The sequence below is a fragment of the Syzygium oleosum genome, unplaced genomic scaffold (genome assembly GCF_021117445.2).
Source record: "Syzygium oleosum isolate NSW1041296 unplaced genomic scaffold, Sole_v2.1 Sole_v2.18, whole genome shotgun sequence".
NCBI classification, from domain to species: Eukaryota; Viridiplantae; Streptophyta; class Magnoliopsida; order Myrtales; family Myrtaceae; genus Syzygium; species Syzygium oleosum.
This window is the reverse complement of record NW_026607502.1, coordinates 6,135,912-6,146,217: the sequence shown is the minus strand read 5'-3', so window position 1 is coordinate 6,146,217 and position 10,306 is coordinate 6,135,912. Positions and strand designations below refer to the sequence as shown.

Genomic DNA, 10,306 nt, shown 5'->3' with positions numbered 1-10,306 from the left:
ATTTTTGGCTTGTTCGTTCGTTTTTCTTCAACATTTTGTTATACTAGATGCCTAAAATGTGTTTTGATCACATCTTGCTTGCTTGTTTGCACTCTGAATGATTAAAAATACATTCAAACCGAGTCGGCCATGGGTGTTAAGCCTCGTCGGAAATTCCAAACCTCGCCGGAGACTGGAAGTGCTTGCTGGAGAGTCGTCATGGCTCTAGGCCGTTCAAGTAGGCTTTCTTTGACCTTGTTTGATGATTTGGTGTTGATTTGAACCGATTTAGATGGTTAAGGCGATCGGTATGATGATTTGCATTTATGAGAAATAGAGTAGAACAGTTTGCAAGTTAGGTTGTTTAGGTTGATCTTTCGCCGGCCGGTGAACGTCCGGCGGCATCCCGATTAGGCTAAATTGACACTAGAACATATGGACATTACAATAGATCAAATAGAATGGCCAAAATCATGCCAGAAGGTCGACGGAATTGAGCTCAAAGTCACGGCCTCGATAACCATGAACTCAGAACCATGCCCGTTAGGTGTTTGTAAAAATGCCCCAAAGAAGACTGTTGGAAACGGCGCCGGCGATGCCTGGTTCGGCTTGGCCGAACTGGGTTGAACCAGCCGGTCCGGTTCACCATCTCGGCGAGAAAAATTAAAAAAATCTAAAAATAATTGAAAAATTGAAAAAAATAATAAAAAAATAGAAAAATCAGAAAAACATAAAAAAAATTCAGAAAATTTTAGAAAATTTCATAAAAATTCAAAAAAATTTAGAAAATTCAAAAAAATTCAAAAAATACAAATAAAAAATTGGAAAAATTCAAAAATCCATAAAAATTTCCAAATCTCAGAAAATAAAAAAAATTGTAGAAAAAATGATAAAAATCAATTCTCGGAAGTATTAATTCTTAGAAAATCAATTTTTCACAAAAAAAAATCAAGAATTTCAAAAAGTCACAGAATCGTTTAAAAACACCGTGGCCAACCTTTGCAAGTGAAATTAGAATTTTAGGAAGTGCCCAAATGGCATTTTTAGAAAATCCCAAATTCAGGGGTTATAACCCCTAAAAAAACCCTAAACCCTTAAAAAGACATAAATCATAAAATGAACAAGCCTTTAGGGCTTCATTAGGTTTTGGATGTTTTGTTTGAATTTCATTTTTAGAGACAATTTAGGATTGTTTGGTTTGATTGACATTGATTGCACATTTAATTCTTAATTGATTGATTCCTCACGATTAGAATGGATAGGATTAGTGGATAGGCCTCGGAAACTTGCGTGACACATTAGATATCGTAACGTTCTTAGGTACCGAAAGGGCGTTAGGAATCTCAATTTGGGATCATTAGCTTAACCAAGTCCCCGTATTCAAAATCTCTGGTTCGTAGAATCGTGGTATTTCTCCCATACCCCGATTAGGTTTCTAGTCAACCTACCAATAATGACTAGTGGTGACTCCAAAATCGAAAACTTAGACTAAATAAGAAATTACCATCCACTGTCACGTGAGGTATGGTCTGGGAGAGACCCTTATACGAAAATACCTCCTTAGCGTTCAACCTTTGAAAGTCCAAAAAAGGCGCGGCACGACAAAGGTTCCATAATCAATTGTTGTGAAGACACTATAGCCTAAAAATGCCTAAAAATGACTTAATTGGATTTTTGGTTCAATTAGGGTATGAAATAACCGAAATTTGGCGAAAACATATCCCAAATTGAAATTTTTTAAAATTGAAGTTGCAGGGATAAAATTAGAATTAAAATAAGACTAATGACTATTTTTTGGAAATTTTTGGACTTCATTTGGTAGTTTTCTTGATTTTCTTCCTATTTTTACCAAAAGAAATTGAAGAAAAATTAAAGAAAAATATAGAAAAACCATTTTTTGTTTAGAAATAGGTTCCTAAGCTTGGTCAAGGTTCCTAAACTTAATTTTATGATTTTTATGTAAAATTGAAAATTGAACCAAAAATCAGGTGTCAACACTAGGGTTGCTCAATTTGAAATTATAGAACAAAGTATTATTAGGCCGCATGCTTTGGAACCTCATCGATTGTCCATCCTCTTCTTTATGGAGTAATTGGGTTCACAGTACTAAATGCAGAGGCACTCCAATTACACAGCTCGACATCAAGGGCAGCATGGCCTGAAGTTGGCGAGGTCTTTTTTAGTTGAGATCCACTCTAACTTCGGTCATATCTAGCTCTACTTTCTGTTGTAAACAGATTTATGACGAACTTAGACAAGTAGGACGGATTGTGGAGTGACATAACCTAATTTGGACCAGCAGTATTAACAAACATAATTTTTTGGGCTGTCTTCTTTGCAAAGTAAGGCTCTCAACAGCAAAAATCGTATCACGATGGATGCCTTTAGTTGATAATTTAAGGGTGTGCAAAAAACCCGGTACTCGCCCAACCCGCCCAGGACCGCCCGGAACCGGACCAGGACCGGTGGGTTCTAAGGGTTTCGGTCCGGTTCCCGGTTCCAATTTTTGGGAACCGGTGGGTACCGGTCCGGTTCCCGGTTCCGAGTGTGGAACCGCCCACCCGGACCGGACCGGTATAATATATATAATATAATATTTTTAATTTTTAATTTAAAAAATTCAAAACCCTAAATCAGGATACTCTCTCACAACACAAGCTCACTTAGTCACTCTTAGTCGACGCCTCTCAAGTCTCAATCTCCGATACTCTCTCCTCTCCGACTCTCACCGTCTCCGTCTCCATCGCCCGGTCTCCATCTCCGTCGGGTCCGCCGGTCTCCGTCTCCATCTCTTCCACTACGACTGCCAGGTCTGCTCTCTCGCTATCTCTCTCCAGCCGGTTGTCCTTTGCATTTGCTGCTCTCTCAATTTTCTGCAGGGTATGGCTTCGTTTCGCCTGATAGTAGGGGTGTATGTGTGCGAAGAAACCCACGCACTTTGCTGGGCTTTGGATGTTATGCTGCATGAATTCCTCTTTTGCGTGTTTCAGTCGCATCTCTATTTCGTGTGAATTCCTCTTTCACATGTTTCGGTTCTTCAGTAGCGTCTCTGTTTCGTACGATTCTCGACGTGGGTTGGTCAAATTCGCCAGTTTTTCCTCTACATTTGCTGCTCTGGGTAGTGGGTTATAAATGGGTAGTTTAGTTGGAGAAACTACCCATTAAAAATCATTTACAAAATGATGCACTTAGATGGGTCTTCAGTAGCATCTCTGTTTTATGATGGTAAAACGGGTAGATATGTTGGCAAGCAAGCAAGAAAGCACTAAACATGGTCTATAGCAGGATATTTGGTAGCGAGGATGATGCTGGAGGATCCTTCGCACTTGGGAATGATTTCCCTGGAAGAGGACAAGCTGATGAAGCCAGTGATTAAGAGATCTTCTTCTTGGACTTGCTGAATAAATCCCGACAGTAGAAAAAAAGACTAGAGAATCGAACAGAGAACACAAGTGAGATTAGCTTGTTCTTACGCCGATATTCTTTTGGTGATTTGCATCTTGTAGGTTTGTTTTGAACCCTTATGAAAGTTTGGTTTCGTGTACAATAGCAACTGCTAAATTGCATCAAGCTTGCTGAATAAAAAGAAAAACATTATGGTACTTGTGCAGTTTTATAAATGCTTTTCTTGATTATGAGCCATGCTCTCCTATCTCACGAGTGATTCTCAGTTTTGTTAACATGATGGTAGAACTTTAGGGCAAAATTTTAGAACATCTATGCCCAAAAAGATGCTTTCTTTTACCAGTCACTAGTATGTTCAAGCTGCTGGTGTTCTAGAATTGGTATTCTTGGTATTTTTAAAATACCAAGAATACTATATGGTGAATTTCTTTTTTTTTGTTCAAGAATACTATTTTATGTTCGATTAAGTTTGCTATGTTGGTAAATTTCCTTTTTTTTGTGAAGTATTCAGTTAACAAGTGCTTGAGATCTCTTATATGGTCTCAATGTTTTTTCACCTTCAAGCCTGGTTGGGAGGCTTAACAAGACCCATCAAGCCTACCTGTCATGATAAGTTTTGTCACGGCTACGCCGTGATCGACGTCGTTTTTTTGCGTTTCGGAGTCATTTAGATGGGTTTTCTGGCTTTAGTTTTGAATCTTGATGACCTTAAATTTTATCCATTAATGACATGTTGCTTGATTTGAGCAGATGATCTATTAACATGTCAATGGAAGTAGAGAAATCCTATGATGAGATAACACCAATAATTGAATCAGAATCACTAGAACATGGAGGAGGGGAAGATGACTTTGAAGAGGCATCCAATACAGATAAGGTATCCGGTTCTTGTCCTCAGTCTAGTAAGCGAAAATCAGTAGCTTGGCTTCATTTTCGTAAAGGCAAAACTGACGCGAACGGGAAACTTGAAATGTTTTGCAATTATTGTGGGACCAAGTATTTGTACCATGTTGATAATGGCACTTCAACTATGTTGAAACATTTGAGAAAGTGCCCTCAGTATCCTCGCAATATAGATAAGAAGCAAAAATTGTTTGCATCACATGCAGTATGTGGGAATCAAATGATAGGGGAAAATACTAGTACTGGAAGTGCTAGTTTTTTAACGACATGGAATTTTGATGAGGAGAAATGTAGGGAAATGCTAGTTCGAATGATTATAACTGATGAACAACCATTTTCGATGGTTGAGCATGTTGGATTTCGTGATTATACCAATCAATTATAGCCTCTCTTTAAGCATGTGTCGCGATTTACGGTGGCTAGAGATTGTATGAAGTTGTATTTTTGTGAAAAAAAGAGTTTGAAGGCTTCCTTTCATAAGCTTAATTCTAGAATCGTACTCACGACTAATACATGAAGTTCCCTTCAGAATTTGAACTATTTATGTCTCACCGCACATTTTATTAATGAAAACTGGAAATTGAACAAAAGAATCATCAATTTTGTGGTGTTGCCTAGTCACAAGGGTAGAGATATTGGGAAAATGGTTGAGAAATGCATTTACGAGTGGGGAATAGAGAAAAAAGTGTCAACAATCACTGTGGATAATGTTAGTTCGAATGATGTTGCCATTGGTTATTTGAAAGAAAAGTTTGCAAAAGATGAACTTTTGATCTTAGATGGTGAAGTTTTACACATGAGGTGCACGGCTCATATATTAAACTTGATTGTGAGGGATGGCTTAGCTGAGGTACGCGATTCTATTGCACGTATTCATAACGTTGTTAGGTATGTGAGAAGTTCTCCCATGAGAGCTAAAGCATTTCAAGATTGCATTGAGAAAACAAGGATCACTTATAAGGGTTCAGTTTGTCTTGATATCTCCACTAGGTGGAACTCCGCTTACCTAATGTTAGACATCGCCATAAAGCTAAGAAAAGCTTTTGAAAGGATGGATGAAGAAGATATTTCTTTCTCAACTGAGCTTAGCTCCGATACTCCAACTAGTGTTGATTGGGAAAATGCCATTATTCTTTGCAAATTTTTGAAGAAGTTTTATGATGCCACCAACAAGATGTCCGAGACTTTGTATATCACTTCAAATGATTATTTTGAGGGAATAGCTTCTTTATTCAATTATCTGAAAGAAGCGGCGAAGGCTTTCGATCCTAGGGTGAGAGTTATGGGTGCGAAAATGAAAGATAAGTTTGACAAATACTATAGGAGTTTTGAGAAAGTGAATATGATGGTGTTGATTGCTGTAGTATTGGATCCTAGAAAAAAAAAGAATTATGTGAGGTATTGTTGTAGACTCATTTATGATGATATTGCAATAGTTGATGAGATGTTTGACAAGGTGAAGTTCGCCATGGAACGTTTGTTTAAATTTTATGAGAAATCTTCTCTTGGGTCTTGTGATAAGAATTTGGGTGGTCAACTTTTGAGTTCTACTAGTGCTGGCAGTAGTTGTGATCCTTATTGCGATGAGGGAAATGAAGGGGAAGATTGCGGTTTGGATTTCTACGTGCAAGAGCCATCATATGAAGCCTTTCTTAATGAGGAGAAAAAGAAGTCTGAGGGCAACTTAACTGAACTCGATCGATATCTTAAAGCTGAACTTGAAGAGGCTCGCTATCTTGACATTTTGATGTGGTGGAGCATGACCGGTCAAAAGTTTAAAATTCTATCTTTGATTGCTCGAGATATTTTGTCTGTTTCTGTAACTACTGTCGCTTCAGAGTCTACCTTCAGTACATCTGGTCGTGTGCTTGATGGCTTTAGAAGTTCTTTGACTCCTAGAGTCTTGGAAGCTTTGATTTGCACTCAAGATTGGTTGAGAGCGGTTATCGAGCCGATTAATGTTGAAGAGTACATCGAGAATGCGGAAAAGTTTGAGTTGGGTAAGGCCATATCTTTTCATCTTGTAATTATTTCGTATATCTAATGAGTGAATGCTTTATTTAATATCTTCTTTTTATTAGATATGGATCATGTTAACATGGAGATTAACAGTACATAGAGTTTTCAAGTTGAAGCGAAAGGAATATATGTGGTGAGATTTTTCAATAATTGTTTGATTTCAATTTGTAGTTCTAATTTATAACTAATGTTGTGTGATCATCTGCATCTATACGTATTGTTGTTTTGTTTTCAGGAGGTTGGAACTTGGAGTTTTAGAGCACTCAAAGCCTGAGAAGTTGTTTGCTGCTTTTATTCATGCGTAAGTTCATATTCTTCAATACAAAGTGTCTGTAAATTGTAAACACTATTATTTCAGACCTGTTTCATATATACTTATTATTTTGTTTTCAAGATGTTGGAACTTGAAGTGAAAGAGCTCTCAAAGCTTAATAAGTTGCTTGCTCTTTTGATTCCTGAGAATAGGAAAGTTGTTGTTGTGTTTGCTTGCTGACTATTGTGAACTTGTGTCAAACTCCCATGCGTGATATATAATATAAGCTACGGATGTATTTGATGTGAAGCTTGTGAAGTTGTGAACTTTGTGGGCGTTGAAGACCATATTGCATGTTCCCTTTGTTGACATTTGCTAGTGATTTGGTCGTGAAAATGCTGGTCTTTCTGTGAATTTCCTTGCATCTTGTGGGTTGCAGTCTTGTTATTGAAAGTGCTCGTCCCGCTCGCTGCTAGCCTTTTGCCACTCGTCGCGCTCGGTCTGGTCCGAACCCATTGGGTCGGTTGGTCCCGGGTTAAACCTGGTACAAAAAATGAAATAAAAAAATTATCGGTTGGTCCCGGGTTGACCCTGGATAGGACCGAACCCTAGGCTCAATAGGGTCGGTCCTCGGTCCCAAAAATTGAGGACCAACACTGTGCGGGTTGGTCCTAGGGTTAGGGGGTGGACCGACCCAACCCGGACCATGCTCACCCCTAGTTGATATCCAATACAATTTTTTATGACCCGTTTAAAAGACAGAACACATTTGTTCTTCCAATGCAACTAGACTGGAAGTATATGGCGTAGTATCTTGTCACAACATGGGCGACATTCTGTAGGAGGATGAACTTCAATGGATGATCCATGCTACCAGGGCAAAGACTTGGTGGCAAGGCTCCTCATGTTATTATTCTTAGCAACAATATATTGTATTTGGATGGAGCATAACCTCATACGTTTTCAAAATAAGTCAAATGATATTCACATTATTATGGCTAAGATGCGTAAACTTTTTAGAGGTAGAGCTTCACTTTACAAAAATATTAGACCTTCCCAAGCTAAGTTTGTTTTAGTATTTTGTGGAGACTTCCAATCTCCATCTTCTCGCATTATTAGTTCTATTCGTAATGCTAGGGGATGACCCTAAACTTCTGCACTTCGTCTAATAACTACTACTTACATTTTACACCAAAAAGAAGAAGAAAGAAATAGAGTAAGCCAAATCTATTGTAAAGAGATTTATGATAAAATCAGAGAAGTGGGACTGATTATGGAATGGCATAACCAAATTTGGACCAGCGATATCAGCAAACATAATTTTATTGGCTCGCTTCTTTGCAGAGACAGACTACCGATAGCAAAGATCGTATCACAATGGATGCCTTCAGTCGATATCCAGTACAATTTATATATGGCCCATTTAGAAGACAGAATGCTTTGTTCCTCCATTGCAACTAGACTGGAAGTATACGATGTAGTATCTTGGCACAACATGATTTTTAGCATTCTATAGGAGGATGGAATAATGAACTTCAATGGATGATCAGTGCTACCAGGGGCAAAGAATTAGTGGCAAGGCTCCTCAAGGTATCATTCTTAGTAACAATATAAAGCATTTGGATAGAGAGTAATCGTGGACGTTTTCAAAACAAGTCAAATGGTATCCACATTATTAAGGCTAAGGTGCATAAAATTGTTAAAGGTAGAGCTTTACTCTACAAAAATATCAGACTTTCCCAAGCTAATGTTGTATTGGTATTTTGTGGAGAATTCCTATCACGATCTTCTCGCATTATTAGTTCTATTTGTAATGCTAGGAGATGCCCCTAAGTTCCTGTACTTTGTCTAATAACTAATACTTACATTTTACACCCAAAAAAAAAGAAAAGAAACAGAGTAAGTTAAATCGATGAACCCTCTAGATACACTTGATGAAGGATGACAAAATATGAATCGGGAGAGCCAGTTTAGGAAAAAAGCAAAGTGCTCTTCTAAAGAAACTTCTCCTTCGGACTGAGTGAATTTGTCGATGAAGAATTCATATCGAAGACCCTTCAAGGAAAAATCAGAAAAATAAGAACATGGACCAAAATCAGACGAGGCTTGGTCCCGAAAAGGAGGAAGCCCTGTGATTGTCTTCACATCCAACAATGTGATTGACAATGCCTTAACTACAATCACATCTTTCTCCTTTTTTATTTGTGCATATTTTGTCATCCTTCATCAAGTGTTTCTAGAGGGTTCATCATTTTAGCTTACTCTAATTTCTTTTTAGTGTAGAAAGTAAGTATTAGTTATCAGATGAAGTACAAAAAATTAGGTGCATCCTTCAGTATTACAAATAGAACTAATAATGCGAAAAGATCATGATAGGAAGGCTCCACATAATTGCCAATACAGCATTAGCCTAGCAAGGTCTAGTATTCTTGTAGAGTGAACCTATACCACTAACAATTTTACACACCTCAGCCAAAATAATGCGGATATCATTTGATTTGTTTTGAAAATATCTGCAGCTGCACTCCATCCAAATGCAATATATTTTTGCTAAGAATGAAGCCTTGCCATCAAGTCTTTTCCCCCGGTAACCCTAATCATCCAGAAGTTCTTCATTCCATCCTCCTACAGAACGCTGAGTCTCATGTTGTGCCACGATACCATGCCATATACATTAAGTCTAGTTGCACTTGAAGAACAAATGTGTTCTGTCTTCTAAACATGTCATATTAGAGTGGAAAGTGATTCTTTGTGACGCCTCAAAACGTCACGGCGACACGTGTCCTTTCCGTTTATACTTAAAGTTATAATTACCCATGCGGAAGCACAATAACATTTTCGTAACATCTCTTACAAGAAAATCCCATGAATTTAACAATATACATGTCTTCAACTATTTAAAAACACCATTATTTATTATCACAACAAAATATATAGTCCCGGAAAAGGTTAGAGTCACCTAACACTACTACACCCATACTAACCAAACCACCATCTAACCCAAGGGTTAATGACCTCCGACATTATCTCATACCCTCTATCGCCATGTCCAAGGGGACCATCCTACAAACTGAAAAATAAGGGGTGAGCCGAAGCTCAGTAAATGAAATCTCTGTCTAAGGTAAAAGATCAACTTACCACTCAACTTAATACCATGAAAAATCGTGAGCTCAAGCAATAACGAATGCATAAGCACATGCTCTGTCTTCACTATCATGATATGACAATAGAAATCATTAACAACATTGCATAAGATCTTTCACTCAAATGCAAGCAAATGACTTATCATATCATATTGCACCAGTATCACATAGTGTCTTATCATCATGAATGTATATATGCATATGAGCATGCATCATATTCATTATTTCATCACATCCCGATTCACGGGGCATCTCAACTTCGTGGCATCCCCTAACATCCAATGGGGCATCTCGATTTGTAGGGCATCTCAACTCTGAGGCATCCCGTAAATCTAACGAGGCATCTCGATTTGCGGGGCATCCCAACTCATGGGGCATCTTGACTCCCGAAGCATCTCAAAACACTCTCTAGGGCAACGTCGCCACCTTCATGTGGACGATGACACTTTTCTCTTTCAATATTCAATGTTATCATGCAGCATTAGTGCACGTGAACATGTTCAACATCAACGTTCAATGCACCGCATCATTTCACTTAACCATCACCGATTGAGCATGTTCAACATCAACGTTTGGTACACAACATCATCTTATGCAAATCATT

At 38.1% G+C, this 10,306-nt stretch overlaps 1 long non-coding RNA gene across 1 annotated transcript; it reads left to right on the top strand.

The window, feature by feature from the left end:
• The first annotated feature begins 2,745 nt into the window (after positions 1 to 2,745).
• LOC130140406 (uncharacterized) lies at positions 2,746 to 4,553 on the top strand. The gene is made up of 2 exons (XR_008818419.1): positions 2,746 to 2,789; positions 4,135 to 4,553. It is a non-coding gene; the product is annotated as an uncharacterized LOC130140406 (long non-coding RNA).
• The last annotated feature ends 5,753 nt before the right edge of the window (positions 4,554 to 10,306 follow it).